Source organism: Camellia sinensis, chromosome 1 (genome assembly GCF_055761805.1).
Source record: "Camellia sinensis isolate YWXY chromosome 1, ASM5576180v1, whole genome shotgun sequence".
Lineage (NCBI taxonomy): Eukaryota > Viridiplantae > Streptophyta > Magnoliopsida > Ericales > Theaceae > Camellia > Camellia sinensis.
The window spans coordinates 160,176,194-160,190,484 of NC_138961.1; positions in this window are offsets into that span (position 1 = coordinate 160,176,194).

The following is a 14,291-nucleotide window of genomic DNA, read 5'->3' on the forward strand; positions in this document are numbered from 1 at the left end:
TACACAAGACAAGGCTCATATGACCAAGACAGCCCAAAGTAGAGCTAAATCATGCCAAATCAGTAGCTAAAACATGCTTGAAGTAAGCTAAAAAAGGCTAGAATGAAAGGCTAATTCATAGCACAAACTAGACTATTAAGCACCATTACACCACAAGCATACAACGCAAGCCTCAAGTGGCCAAACCAGCTCAAAACAGGGCTAAAGCAGGTCAAAAAAGTAGCAAAAACATGCTGAGATCAAGTCACAAAATGGTAGAAAAACATGCTCACATGTTAAGCTATCTACACATGCAAACAAGACACAAGGAGGGGAGGCCAACCCCTCCTATCTTGGACCTCAAAACGTGGTTTTTGTCACTGAAAAACCCCTGAGTTTTAGTGGTAAAAAGGCCCAAAAAGTTTAATTTGAAGGTGATGAGAAATGGTGCAAAAAACTATACAAGCTAAGGAACAAAAGGGAGAGACAACCTCCTAACACAAAATAGGCTCAAACCAACATTTTTAGGACTAAAAAATAGAGATTTTTTCTATTCAAAACCACCCCAAAAATAGCACAAAAAGATGGCAAAAGCAAGTATGAAAACAAGCTTAAAGGGTGATAGTTATACCTCTTGAAGCCAAGCACCCTTTAGGCACAAATCTCTGTGCTTAAAACACCTTCTAAAGCTCAAAGGAGGCTCCAAGAGAGCTTCAAGTAATCTCAACCCAAAGATGAACCATTTTGGTCAACAATGTTTAGGCTAAACGTTGAATTATACAAGCTTCTAAGCACAAAAGCCCAAGAGAGAGAGAGATCTAGAGGGAGATGATTGTAGAGAGAGAGGCTCCCAAACTTTTTGCAAACCTCTAAACCATAGAGAATGGCCTCCATATATAGCAATATATGAGCCTCAGGTCAAAATATCTGATTACAGGACAGCTGGCACAGTGTGGAAACAGCTGGAGGTAAATATCTGCAAAAAATCTGACTTTTTACATCAATGGCCGGCACTGCATCATCCATGGCTGGCAAGGGTCACTCTTGGACGGCAGGGGGCCAGCAATGGCCATTCATGGCCAGCACATGGCAAGAAAATCCCATTCATGACCAGAAACCTCCACCTTTGGTTGGCCAGAAAAATTTACTTTTTGGGCCCAACTTCAAATGGACATATCTCCTTCATCTGGATTCCTTTGAAGGTCATTCTTGAGCCTAAATTGAAGCCTTGGAAGTATTGTTTCCAATGGAATGAGCCTCACATCAAAATTCCAAGTGTACAAAAAGTAATGATCATTTGAGTGCAGACTGCTCAGTTTCGATCCTACTAGGATTCATGCCGAACTTCTCCCAAACTAGTTTTCTTCTCTCCTCTCCCATTTTCTTCAACTCCAAACCCCTAAATAAGGTATTTTGAAGGATTTTTTAGAGATTTCACCTCTTTTTCATTCATTTCCACTTTGTCCTTGCTCAGTTTACCGAAAAGCACAACATTTAACGAAATGCAAGCTTCGGAACATCGTAGAATCATTTTTCAAAAATATTTTGAAAGAGAGGGTTTTAAGGTCTAAAAATCATTTTAGTCAAAAGGCTTTGGTCCAAAAAAGGGGTGTGAGGTTAGGATTTGAAGCTCCTTTTGCCAAAGAAATCGAATCTTTGCACTCCACATCTTTCATCACCAAGTAAACAATTAGTGGCGCCCAAGTCTTAAGGGCGGTCAAAAATGGGGTGTCTATAGTTGCCCCTCTTTGACAGAGCTTAGAGTCATGAAGTGACGTGAGTGAATGTCAAAAGCTCAGAGACGACCCATTTTTGACAAGGCTGAAAACTTGGACAAATAAATAAAATGTGTAGAAACAAATGGTTGCGCCCGCAGGTTGCCTACGTATCCTTTTGTAAGGAATCAAACGAACGTAGTTCAAGGGCAGAATGCAAAACGAAACACAATGTAACTAAACAATGCAACTAAACAATGCAATGATATACAATGTAATTGAATCATCAAACCATAAGCAGTGCAAAACCACACAAATATCATAAAGGGATGGAGATACAAAATCAAACTACATTTAACATAGAAAAGGTGCCAGAAACCTTAAACCACAACTCTCTTAGTGGGATAGGCGTGTGCACAGGCAGAACTATGTGTTTCACAGGGATTACCCTTTCTCATTTGTGATTCTCACATCACTTCGGCACTCAATCTCTTTTTCTCTGAAAAAACCCTTTCCTCACTTTTTCTCTCAATGCACATCTCTCTATTCTTCAATCTCTCTTATTTTTTATCCCTCCCCTGGGTGGTTGATGGATAAACAGGAAGTTGTGGGCTCTTGCTCCTAGCATCCTATTAGATTCTCCTTCTTTCGTTGACAACTAGTGAGCTCTCCCACAGAGGGGTTGTGATGCGACTGGATGTGCAACAGATCTGCAATTGACATCGGTTGACAATGCCTTTGGCTTAGCTTGACTGAAATGAGTTACAACATTTCCCACCGGCCAGGCATACAATTGATTGGTCTTACACATTGCGTTTTCTACACCCCCATTCTGGGTCAGATGCCAATTTGGGTGTAATCATCCAGATGAGAGAATCGAATATCCCGCTCCATTTCCAGTTCATGCTTCGCACTTGGCTTGATACCTCGCTGCTTGGAGGATATGAGAGCTTTCAGCCTTTTGCTGTTAGCTTCAATTGTGCCCTTTCTGGCGAACAAGGTGCCCTTTTTGGCAAGTATGGTGCCTTTTCTGGATAGTATGCTGACAACGGGGAAAAGACAGAAAACCTGACTCAACTATACCCCTAGTTCATCATTTTGACCATCTTTTGTTTTTGGCTTTTGCTAAAACAATTTTGACCAATATAAGAGTTTGATTCACATGCTTGTTCGATTTTCTGATTTGAAATCATGTAAGTGAAGTTGTGAGCACCGAAAATTTTCCTTTTTTGGGTCCAAGAAATGGTCCAGTTTTGGAAAAAAAAAAGGAATAATTTTTAAGAGAATTAGTCAACCTCATTAAAAATTCTCAAAACTATTTTTGCAAATGGCCACTGCTCGACCAATACGGAATCTAATCTCGAGATGCATAACCTTAGATCTGAACTTGAAATGTCTTGCAGCTGAATCTTCTAACAGAGTAGGACAACTGAGTCTGAACGAAGATGATCATGAAGATGATAATGAAGATGATCCACTTCACATGGACAAGATAGCCTAGTTGATCAAGGATAAACCAATCAACATGGATGAGCCAAGCAGGCTGAAAAGGATTGGGGCCGAACTTCAGGATGAAGTTGCCTACATATCCCAAACATGGGAATCAGGCCTGATGTAGTTCCGGGTAGAGGTTCACTCAGGTATTAACACTCTCCTTTTGCGCTCTAACTTTTGCCAATGCCGCCCTTTCGGGTTTTCAACCTTGCGAGCTCTATTGTTCTTTTCTTTTCATTTCTTTTCTTCTTTTCATTTTCTTTTCATTTTTTTCTTTTTCATTTGTTCTTTTTCTTTTTTCTTTACTCTAACTTTTGCCTGGGTCGTCCTTCCGGGTTTTCGGCCCAGCGAGCCTCTCAAGGATAGAAAAGAGTTTTAACTTTGTCCATGTTGAATGGTTGATTTTGAGATCTTGAAGCCATCTGAATCCAAGAGAATGGCTACTGTTCGTTAATGATGTAGGAGCCCATCCAATCAGGTCTAAATTTACCCCTAGTGTTTTGGATAGGAACTTGATTGTCCTTCAGCAATAAACTTTCTTCTTTCAACAGCTCGAATTTTGTTTTCTTGCCAGTCTTCATTGGTTTGCGGAATGACCCATCTTTTGAATCTTTGAGCACATCTGACATTTTTTGCCCCTAGTTCAAAGGTTACTTCTGATCTAGCTTTGCAAGCTTCCTTTGATGACATCTGACCTTCTTGATCTGACCTTCTTTTCCCTAGTTCAAGGGTTGCTTCTGATCCGGCCATACAAGCCTTATGCTTTGGTTGATCGTTGAACATTCTGAGTTAAAGTTCAAGGTTTGAAAGCAAAGGAGTCGAGTCTCGAGGACGAGAGTGATCCTATGCTGCACAATCTCAAGATCAATTATATACATGTCTTCTCAGGACCACACAAAATATTTTTTGAATTCTTTTAAGAAAGTGACTAGTCGCTCGTGCTAAAGGTAATGTAGAACCAATCTGGATCAAGCCAGGATCCTTCTTAGTACTCACATTAACAAACATGATCTCATTCGTTAAGGGCTTAGCATGCCTTTCTTCCTCTCAATCGATCAAATTTTTGCAAATCCCGAGGAATTCCTTCCTCTTTTTTTTCATCACAGTGTTAGAAAAGTTTTTGAAAAACTTAGGTCAATGCAATGATTTCAAGGCATAGAAAAGTAAGTGAAAATACCTGCCGTTTCATTTAGAACTTCTGGCACAACTGGCGCAATGGCAGAAACAGACGCAAAAGAGTGAAAATCATTGCTGTTTCATTCAGATCTTCTGGCGCAACTGGCTCAATGGCAGAAACAGACGCAAAAGAAAGAGTGTAAAAGACAAACACAAAATAAGATAGTGATATCCGAGGTAACACCCCCGAATCACCCGACTCTAACACAACTGGACTGACTCGATACAACAAGGCAAACTCAACTAACTCAGTACAAAAGGACTGACTCAATACAACACAACAAGACTGACCCAATACCCAAGTCAAAAAGTACAGTAAACAGCATTCACAAATTGCTCAAAACAGTTCATGCCATCCCCATATCTGGAGTAAACTGAGCACCATCAGCAGGTGGTTCAACCCCGATCACATAGTCACATTATTCCCCAAGTTCATCGATCCAGTGCCGATAGACTTTGCAGAGCCTGGTGCAACGATGACCTTGTTATCAATCAAATCTTGTATTTCATGGCGAAGACGAAAACAAACATCAGTGTCGTGGCTGGCTTGTTGAGGGAAGGCATAGTACTTGGTAGCATCATGCTTGGCCAGAGGAGGATCCAGGAGAGGCTGAGGCTCAAAGGGTTTGAGATGGCCTTGTCCTTTAAGGATTTAGAGAGCTTTGGACAAAGTCATATAAAGCGGGGTGAAGACCCTCTGGCCTCGGGGTTGATGACTCGAGGTTTGTGGAGTTGGATTGGATGTACCGGCAAAGGGGTTGGCAGGTGCTGACTGGGTTTGATGATCTCTTCTGAGTATAGGATTGGAGCTGAAAATGACGTTTCTGGTGCGACATCCCATTTCCCGGCTTGCCCCTTGATTCAGAATGCTCTCATCCCGAGTGGCAAAAGTGTCACCCACAGTCTTTGCAACAACTGTAAGAATTTGCTATTTGTTCAGTCCTTCAGCCTTCAAAGCCTCAACAGCCCACTGAAGATGTTTATAGGAACCAATGCCTGCCCCTACCTTGTTCTTACCACTTGCCTCCACTTCGCCAAGGGATTGGCCTTCTTCAAATGCAGCCTGTATCAAGATTGGGGGAGCTTTTTGGCATGTAATTTCTGGCATGTGATGTGGTTGGTGATGAAGCCAATATCCCAAAGGCTAGATCTGCCACAGTTTTTTGCAAATCTTCAATCATTCTCATTAGCTCAGAAGTAGTGGGTTCACAAGTTTGAGATGATTAGGGCTCGAGTGCATCCATCACACATAAGTCCATGCTTTATGGGATAAACACCTCAGGCTTGGGTAAATGGGCCGAGGTGATGTATATTCTGGGGTTGAAGGTAGGTGATAGTGTATGGATGAGGTTGAGGTGTGGATGAGGTACTTGGTCATTAGGGTCTTGAGGTGGAGCTATCGTCTGGTTGTCGATGAGATTCTGAACCTCATGACGAAGGCAGTAGCAACGATCAGTGCCATGACCGCGCTGTTGATGATACACGCAGTATTTAGCGGGGTTATGTCTGGCAAGGAGTGGGTCAAGCAGAGGTCGAGGATCAAGGGGTTTGAGATACCCTCCTTCCATCAAGACTTTTAGTGCACTAGTTAGGCTCATATAGAGGGGGGTAAAAGTTTTGCCTTGAGCTCGGGTTGGGCTGGCTGTTTGTGGGTTTGGATTGGCAAACGGGTTGGCAGTTTTAGAAATGGAGACGGTGTGGATTTCAGTGGGTTTGGGAATAGTGCTACTATGAGCATTGGTACTCTTGGAAATCACCCTCCTTGTTGGTTTACTTGTTTTGGGAATAATCCCTATGTTAAATGCATTCTCGATCTGAACCCCCAATTCATGCAAACTTCTGAAAGTGAATAGTGGAGCGACTATTAACTTTTGCAACATATCATGCTCAAGGTTGTGCACCACTATCCGCACTTGGTCCCTCTCAGAAGGGTGATTTGTCATCTGTGCTGCCTTTGCTCTACACCTTGCAACAAATTCCACAAAAGGTTCTGTAGGATTCTGGTGGGTTACTTCAAGCTCCTGCATGGTCATTTCAAGTTGGGTATTGTAAGAATATTGATTGACAAAGGCCTCAGCCAACTCTTCCCAGTTTTGCTTCACTTTATCCTCTAACTTGGCGTACCAAGTGGCTGCTATGCCCAACAGGATTCTTCCATACAAAGAGAGTTTCTGCGGCTTAGTCAGACCCATCGGTTTCAGGACATCCAAGAAAAGCCGGATATGTACCATACAATCTCCAGACCCGTCAAAACGGTCAATGTGTGGCATTTTGAATCTGTTTGGGAGCCTTATGGCAGCCTCGGTGTATCCATCCTCAATGTCGGGAATGGAGTTAAGGCCCTGTGCCTTTTTGAATTGCTTCTCAAGGTTCGCAATTTTCACCGAGGTTGGATTGAGATCATTAATATCAAGGGGAGAAAGCCTCTCCTTAGGTTGCACTAGGGGTATGAAAACCTGCTGAGCTGAACGAAGGTGAGCTAACTGGTGACTGTCGGATCAGTTGAACCAGTGAGCCCTATCTGTCCCTTTTTGCCCTGCCACCAGGGAAGGAATACTGATTACCTTTGAACTAAATCTCTGACTTGGCAAAGTCTATCAACACAAGTCCAATGCACCCGGGGGATATTGGAGCCTTCTAAAGCTATGGTTCCAGGACTACCTTGCAAAAAAGAAAACAGGCAGCACCTCAATCTAATTTCACCAAAACTAATATGAGCATAGCTGAATGACTGTACTCTTTACTGAATTCTCTCCAAAAATTGATACCAACTTGGCAACGGATATGCATATCCCTGTACAGTTCACTGTAAAGCACATACCAAGTAATTGAGAGCCAAAACACCCCTATAAGGGGGTAAGGTTACCCTGTTCTAGTTTTGTCAGGAGCTAGGGTTTCACTACGCAAACATACGGTTTCAAACAATCCTGCATTCGGGAGAGCAACCTGTCCTAGTTTGGAATAGTCTCTAAGGCTTCCGATGTGCAACTAGGTCGATTGGTCAAAAAGGGTACCTTAGCAAGACCACCTAATATATCTCTCGCTCCTAACACCGAGAAGTGAAATGAGGGTCAACCGGTACAGCGGTGATCTAGATCCAAGGTTTGTGTTCCCATCGTGACAGAGCCCGCAACCGGTCAGCCTTATGACACGCTTTTCCAAGCAAGCCTTCGGCAAACCGTTCAGGAATAGCAGATGGCAAACACTGTGGCTTAGGCGCACCAATGCAAATGCAATGCAGAGAAACACATAAATGTAGATAAAACAACATATCATGAGTTCGAGTCAAGTTCTCTAAATCCCCAGCAGAGTCACCAGAAACTGTAGACTCGACTTTCTTCACACGCACCTTTTTTCAGAAAGGCACAAATTAGTCCTACAGTTCGGACTCCCATCTTGGTTCTAATTCTAATCTCACAAAGTGCAATGTGAAAATGATAAACACCAAAGAATCCAATCCAGCAAATCATTTTGGAAAATCAGATTTTGAATCAAATAATGCTAAACTGGACTACTTTGCCAGATTACAGAGTCGCCACCTAAATATTTTATTTTGGAGAAATTTAGGAAACCCTGACTCGTGCCAAAGGCCACGGGTCCGTCATCACCAAAGTTGCCTCGGCTCGGGAACTTGGGTACGATGAGGGAAGGTCATGAAATGAGCACCCTCGCTCGCCTAATCAAAGGATCAGCCTTTACTAAGCATGATATGTTGTTTTATAAACACATGTGTTCTTATTCCGATTATTTAGCTAGCTTTACTATGTGATGCGTACAACATACAAGTATAGACTATATTACAAGAATTGGAACAAAACAACTCATGTTTGTTTTTTAAAATGGTTTGAAAGTGCCACCCTCAAGTGGACTAAAGCGCGGATTTTCCACACTCAAGTGGGCTTAAAACATGATTTGCCACTTCGCAAAGTGGGCTTAAAACTCACATTTAATGAATTGTCTCAATTCAAACAATGAAGCCTTCATCCATAGGCATTCATGCAGTTAATCACTTAAGCAAATAGTCTCATGGAAAACATGCTATCACGGCAACACTCACACTCATGCAAGCATGCTAAAGCGTAAAAGGTTACCAAGTACTCCAAGCCAAAGCAAAAACTAGTTAGAAATATGTATGATTCTAACTATGTTAAGATGCCTAATGCAACATATGCAATAATGCAACTAAATAGGCTTGGCTATCTAAGATGGCATATGAATGCAACACTTTGACAACATGTTTTCGAACACGTATTCAAATAAGTATATTAAAATTTGCATTGCAGTTTGTATGATACGTCGAGCACGGTGCATGCAAGACCAATGAATGATGCAAACATGCAAGCATAAGGTATGCCAATTGAAACATGCCCTAATCTAACCATCGAAAGCGGTTAAATGAAAGGGAGAAAGATGTGGGGTTGGAAGACATACACACATACGCACACTTATTACAACATTGTACCCTCTCAAATGAGGGTCCGCATGAATAAGCTAAGCTACATTAAGCTAAGCTAATCTAACTAATTTAATTAAACTAATTAGACAAATTATTACAAATCAAAATAAAGAAATAGCTAAGCTAAAGCTACTTAATTATTACAATAATCAATGCAAATTAACAAAGTAATTAACATATTAAACTATGCTGTTATTACTCTGCTCCGGGGATGTAGAAGATGCATGCACTCGAGGATTGCACCAGTGGCCTGCCGGCCATGAGTGCTTGTTGCCGGCCACCTGGCGGCCAAAAAAGTGTGCTGCCGACCACTGGTGTGTTGAATCATCATACTGCAACAGAGCACAAACAGAGCAAAATAGAGGGTTTTCCAAGGATATGTTTGTATTGTGCCCCTTCTTATCATCTCAAAACATCAAAGGAGAGGCACTCTTGGATCCAAAACCACCAATCAAGCATTTTCAATGCATGATGGTCAAAGATCCAAGGAGTACAATTTCGATAAATGCACAAAAATAAGACTCAAAGGACCACCACCCTATCATGCATGATCAAGGGTGGTGGAGACAAAGGAGATTGGCTCATTTCATCACTTCAAGTATGAAATGGACCAATCTACCTTGTGTTCAATATAACGTCTGATTGAACACAATGCAATGCAAACACAACATGCTTATCTTGGTCAGGTTTTACTTGTCCAATTCTTGTTTACTCATTTTAAGATTACCAAGCCATTCTTTAGTCAATTTGTCCACGGTGAGTGTCCTCTAATGAGAGAGGGGTCAACCAAAGGATGACTTAAGACATAGGAGAGATCATGCCTTTGGCTAGGAGGAACCCTCAAAAGAGCGTTAAAGCCATTGAGCACAAGCTCTATCTCAAGCTTAAACGCAACCTTATGGCTAACCGAACCGCAAAACAAATGGAAAAGTGAAGAAATGAAGGACATTACAGTATTGTAGTGCTGAAATGGCATGAAAAATAATACTACAACATGCAAGCAACACATGCACAACCTGTTCAAAAGCCAAAAACAACAAATTAGTGAAGAGCACTACACTAGAGGCATGCAATATCAAGCTCAAATGACTAAACCAGCTCTGGACAGAGCTAAAACATGTTAAAATAAGAGCTAAAACTTGCTGAGATTAAGGCACAAAATAGTAGAAAAACATGCTCACATGTTAGGCTACAAACAAGACACAAAAGCAACTCTAAAAGGGAATGAAAGAGTGAAACAAATGAGCATGTGACAGAGCTATAAACACTGAAATTACATGTAAAATGACACTTTAACATGTAATCATCTAAAGCAAATCAAGTTTAGAGGCCTGAAATGCCAAGCTAGTGAAACCATTTATACTACAACTACACAAGACAAGGCTCATATGACCAAGACAGCCCAAAACAGAGCCAAATCAATGGCTAAAACATGCTTAAAGTAAGCTAAAAAAGGCTAGAATGAAAGGCTAATACATAGCACAAACTAGACTATTAAGCACCATTGCACTACAAGCAAGCAAAGCAAGCCTCAAGTGGCCAAACCAGCTCAAAACAGAGCTAAAGCAGGTAAAAAAAGTAGCAAAAACATGCTGAGATCAAGTCACAAAATGGTTGAAAAACATGCTCATCTGTTAAGCTATCTACACATGCAAACAAGACACAAAGAGGGGGGGCCAACCCCTCCTATTTTGGACCTCAAAACATAGTTTTTGTCACTGAAAAACCCCTGAGTTTCAGTGGTAAAAAGGCCCAAAAATTTTGATTTGAAGGTGATGAGAAATGGTGCAAAAAGCTATACAAGCTAAGGAACAAAAGGGAGAGACAACCCCCTAACACAAAATAGGCTCAAACCAACATTTTTAGGACTAAAAAACAGAGATTTTTTCTATTCAAAACCACCCCAAAAATTGCACAAAAAGGTGGCGAAAGCAAGTATGAAAACAAGCTTAAAGGGTGATAGTTATACCTCTTGAAGCCAAGCACACTTTAGGCACAAATCTGAGCTTAAAACACTTTCTAAAGCTCAAAGGAGGCTCCAAGAGAGCTTCAAGTAACCTTAGCCCAAAGATGAACCACTTTGGTCAAGGATGTATCGGCTAAAGGTTGAAGTACACAAGCTTCTAAGCACAAAAGCCCAAGAGAAAGAGAGATCTAGAAAGAGAGGATTGTAGAGAGAGGTTTTAGAGAGAGAGGGTCCCAAACATTTTGCAAACCTCCAAACCATAGAGAACTGCCTCCATATATAACAATATATGAGCCTCAGGTCGAAATATCTGATTACAGGACAACTGGCACAGTGTGGAAACAGCTGGAGGTAAATATCTGCAAAAAATTTGACTTTTTGCATCAATGGATGGCACTGCATCATCCATGGCCGGAAAGGGTCACTCTTGGATGGCAGGGGCCAGAACTGGCCATTCATGGCCGGCACATGACCAGAAAGTCCCATTCATGACCAGAAACCTCAACCTTTGGTTGGCCAGAAAAATCTGCTTTTTGGGCCCAACTTCAAATGGATATATCTTTCCAATGGTGGAAGACTCACATCAAAATTCCAAGTCTACCAAAAGTTTTGCTTATTTTAGTGAAGACTGCTCAGTTTCGATCCTACCTGGATTCATGCCGAACTTCTCCCAAATTAATTTTCTTCTCTCCTCTCTCATTTTCTTCAACTCTAAACCCCTAAATAAGGTATTTTGAAAGATTTTTCAGAGATTTCACCTCTCTTTTATTCATTTCCACTTTGTCCTTGCTCGGTTTACCGAAAAGCGTAACATTTAATGAAATGCGAGCTTCAGAACATCGTAGAATCATTTTTCAAAAATATTTTGAAAGAGAGGGTTTTAAGGTCTAAAAATCATTTTAGTCAAAAGGCTTTGGTCCAAAAAAGGAGTGTGAGGTTAGGATTTGAAGCTCCTCTTGCCAAAGCAATTGAATCTTTGCACTGCACATCTTTCATCACCAAGTAAACAATCAGTGGCGCCCAAGTCTTAAAGGCGGTCAAAAATGGGGTGTCTACAAATACGTCCTTTATTTTTTAGTGTTGTGTGTTATCTTCTTCTCCAATTAACATTGAAACCCCTTTCTCTTTTGCTGTTTTTGTGTTTATGATTTTATGTGACCCGTGCAACTCAACGGAGACCAACTACAAAACCGAATGTCACTCACGGTCAATTTCAAACAGCACATCGGTCGAAAATGGTTGATTATATATTCAACCCGGCATGGTCGGTTCAGTTGCTAGATTGATAGGAAAATCGATCCAATCTGACCCTTGAACAGCCCTATCAGAAGGGTTGATTTAGCTAGGAACACAGTTTGTAAAAATTTTAGAATTTTCAAGGGCTTAAGTAAAAACATTCAAAATAATCTGGGACTAAAATTGATTTTTTAAAAACTTTTGGGGTTATGCTGCAATTTCATAAACCTTTTGGCAAAACTGGACGCAACCATACCAACTGTACGATGTAGTTATCTAACGGATCAAGTCTTCTGCACCGAACGTGGGTTAGAACTGACTTTGCGAGTCAAATTTGGTTGACCTGGACGCAGACAGAATATTCGCTTAGAATATTCTCTGGTCGGCAACGAAAACGACAACTTCTCGCCTTAGATGGTGCGTAGTGCGTGTGGGCCTTACTCATGATTTTGTGGGGGTGTGTGATAGTGTGTGAGTACTCCAATTGCTTCAATTTTTGTATTGTTGGACTCTTGGTGGCGAGATGAACACTCTGATGTACTCAAAAATTGATTTTGACAACTTTCAATCATGTACAGTTTGGAGAAAAATACAAAATTCTGCTCTGCTTTATTATTATTATTATTATTATTATTATTATTATTATTATTATTATTTGAATTTGAATTTGATTTTTCGGAGCTGTTTGGCTCTAATAGCACTTGTTGGAGGAAGGAGACTCTTAGAATTACTGGTGGTAATTCAAAACACACACAGAGATATATTAAAGTTGGAAACTCAACTTTATTCAATATTGGAAAACAAACACAATGGAGAAAGCCTCTTTTTTTTTTTTCTCTCAAACTCTTACACACTCTCTCTCTCTTTTATTCTTCCAAACTCCCACACTTGTGTAGACGTCCCCGAACGCCCCGAGAGGGAGAGTCCCCCCCCCCCCTCCATTCTGTTCATATTGGGGTTCACTACAATTCAGGACTCTCAAATTGTCACGGATCTTAATCTGAACCAAAGAGTCCAAATCCGACAAATCGTTTTTGAAAATAGATTTTGAAAGAAGTGTCAAACATGGACTGCTTTTCCAGATACAGAGTCGCCACCTAAATGTTTTATTTTGGGGAAATTTAGGAAACCCTGACTCGTTTGCCTAAGGCCACGTGTCCGTCATCACCAAAGTTGCCTCGGCTCGGGAACTTGGGTACGATTGGGGAAGGTCACTTCGTGAGCACCCCCGCTCGCCCGATCAAAGATCGGCCTCTACTAACTATGATATCTATTTTTGAAAACATTATGCGTTCTTATTCCGGTTATTAGCCTAGATTTACTGTGTGATGCACACAGCATACAAGTATAGACTGGATCGCCTGAATTGGAACAAAACGTTTCATGTTTGTTTATTTGAAAATGGTTTGATGGTGCTACCCGCAAGTAGGCTAAGACGTGGATTTGCCACCCTCAGGTGGGCTTAGAAAACTTGATTTTGCCACTATCTAGTGGGCTTAAAACTCACAATGAATGAATTGTTCTAATCCAAATGACCCAACCTTCACCTACAAGCATTCAGGCAGTTATATCACATAAGCAATTAGCCTCATGGTAAGCATGCTATCATGGCAGTCACTCACACGCATGCAAGGATGCTAAAGCATAAAACTTACCGAGTACTCCAAGCCAAAACAGAAGCTAATTAGAAATCCATGCATGATCCTAATTATACAGAAATGCCTAATGCAACACATGCAAAAGTGCAACTATAGTAGGCTCGGCTATTCTAGACATGGCATATGAAATGCTACAGCTAACATGTATTCAACTTGAAATTGAAAATGCAATGCAGTTAGTATGATGCGCCGAGCCCAGTGCATGCAAAACAGATGAATGAATGCAAACATGCTATCATACTGTATGCTAATTGAAACATGCCCTAATCTAACCCTCATAAGCGGGTAAATAAAAGGGAGAAAGACGTGGGGTTGGAAGACATACATCACACACACGCACACTTATTACAACATTGCCCTCGCACAGAGGGTCCGAATAAATAATATACAGTCCCAAATAAATAGTTACAGTCCAAATATGTACAAAAACCCTAATTAATTAGCAAATTAAATTAGGAAAGCAATAAATTGGCATGCAAGCCAGGGACTGCCTCAAATATGCTCCGGATGATGAATGATGCATGCTCCGGTTGCCTTTGTCGAAAAATCCCTTGTGATGCCCCGGTTTGCCTCTGTTTGTAATTGTTCTTGGAATGCGTGCCAAGCTCCGG